We start from the raw sequence: 2,421 nt of genomic DNA, 5'->3' as shown, positions 1-2,421 counted from the left end.
ACCTCATGACATTTTCAGATCTGAATTACATACTTTTTGACGGCATGAGTCTCTAAACTCCATTGTTGGGGGTGAGGAGCTCTGCAGCGTCTCGATGATTTAATACAATCCCTTTGTTTTCCATTCAAACACGCTTGTTCTTATCTAAGATGTTTATTCGCGCTTAATTATGGAGAAGGTGATGATCCGTGACACTCATCACCTTCCTCAATCCATGAACGTGTGCCAGACAACCACCTCCGTTCTACATCAGATTGAATGAGTATCTCTTAGATTCCTTAATCAGAATCTTCGTGGTATAAGCTGGATTGATGGCGGCATTCATGAGGATCCGGAAAGTCTAAACCTTGTCTGTGGTATTCCGAGTAGGATTCTGGGATTGAATGACTGTGACGAGCTTCAAACTTCTGAAGGCTGGGCGTTAGTGACAGACGTAAATGAATCAATGGATTCTACTCCAACCTGATTGAGAACCGACAGATGATTAGCCGTGCTGTGACAGAGCATAGGAACGTTTTCACTGAGAGGATGGGAAGTAGCCACCGACAACGGTGACACCCTACATAGAGCTTGCCATGGAAGGAGCCTTGCGTGTGTTGAAGGATTTCAAGGAAGAGTTAAAGTCAAAGAACAAAGCATCTCCAAAACTCCAACATATTCCCCATTACTGCACAACAAGTAACGCTATTATTCTCTATTATTTATCTAATAATTCTAAATACTTTGACTTCTTACAATTAAATCCAAATAACCTTATTGACCTCCTGACTAAGATTAATAAAATAAACATTGATTGCTTCAAACAAATAATCTCCGTGGGATCGACCCTTACTCACGTAAGGTATTACTTGGACGACCCAGTGCACTTGCTGGTTAGTTGTGCGAATCACAAATTCGTGCACCAAGTTTTTGGCGCCGTTGCCGGGGGTTGTTGAGTTTGAACAATTGAAGGCTTATTTTATTTCTTAGATTAGGAATAATTTATTTTTGTTATTATAGAGTCATCAAATTTTGATAGGATAGTTTCTTTTCAAAAATTTCTTTTCAAAAATTTTATTTTTTCTTAATTAATTGTTAATTTTTCGTGAGTTTAGTGTCTTATTCTAAGTTTGGTGTTAATTGCATATTTTATATCTTCTCTAAAAATCTCGTGTTAGTGTTCTTGGTTCTTCCTTGATTTTTAAGTTGTTCTTGATAATTGGTTATCCCCTTTGGAACATTTTTCAAAAAAATAATTTTTCTTGGATTTAATCTTGTGCCAAACTTTAAGTTTGGTGTTTTCTTGTTAATCTTTTTATAATTTTCGAAAATTTTATTAAAGTTTTCTAAAACTTTTAAGTTTGGTGTTCTTCCTTTTGTTCTTGGTGTTCTTGTGAATCTTCAAGGTGTTCTTGAGTTTTTCTTGTGTCTTGATCTTAACATTTTTAAGTTTGGTGTTCCTTGGTGTTTTCCCTCCAAAAATTTTCGAAAATAAGGAGCACTAGATCTAAAAATTTTAAGTCTTGTGTCTTTTGTGTAAGGAGCATTAGATCTAAAAATTTTAAGTCTTGTGCCTTTTGTGTGTTTTTCTCTTTCATCATAAAATTCAAAAAAAAAAGTATCTTTTTTAACTAATTTTAAAACTACATTTTCGAAATTTTTTATATAAATTTCATATTTCAATTTCAAAATTTTTCGAAAAAAAAAAATTTTCACAAAATATTTTCAAATTTTTTTATTATATATATTCCATTTTTTTATTCCACTATTATAAAATAAATAATAGCAACATACATATCATCTCTTTTATTCCATTATGGAATTAAATGAGAATGATCAGTCCAGGAGGACTCTGGGGTCATATGCTAACCCCACAACTGCTTCATATGGGGGTAGTATCTGTATACCCTCTATTGGAGTTAGTAGCTTTGAGTTGAATCCTCAGCTCATTATCATGGTGCAGCAAAACTGTCAGTATTCTGGTCTTCCACATGAAGAACCTACAGAGTTTCTGGCATAATTTTTACAATTTGCTGACACAGTACATGATAAAGAAGTGGATCAGGATGTCTACAGATTATTACTGTTTCCATTTGCTGTAAAAGATCAAGCTAAGAGGTGGTTAAATAACCAGCCTAAGAACAGCATAAAAACATGGAAACAGCTGTCAGAAAAATTCCTGAATCACTATTTCCCTCCAAAACGGATGACACAGCTAAGGCTAAGCATCCAAGGCTTCAAACAAGGAGATAATGAATCCCTTTATGATGCCTGGGAGAGATACAGAGAGATGCTAAGAAAATGCCCCTCTGAAATGTTTTCAGAATGGGTGCAATTAGACATCTTCTACTATGGGCTTACAGAAAAAGCTCAGACCTCTCTAGACCACTCAGCTGGTGGATCTATACACATGAGAAAAACAATTGAAGAAGCTCAAAAGCT

This window comes from Arachis duranensis, chromosome 5 (assembly GCF_000817695.3).
Source record: "Arachis duranensis cultivar V14167 chromosome 5, aradu.V14167.gnm2.J7QH, whole genome shotgun sequence".
In the NCBI taxonomy this organism is placed as follows: Eukaryota; Viridiplantae; Streptophyta; class Magnoliopsida; order Fabales; family Fabaceae; genus Arachis; species Arachis duranensis.
The sequence above is the reverse complement of the archived record's forward strand: the minus strand, read 5'-3'. Positions refer to the sequence as shown.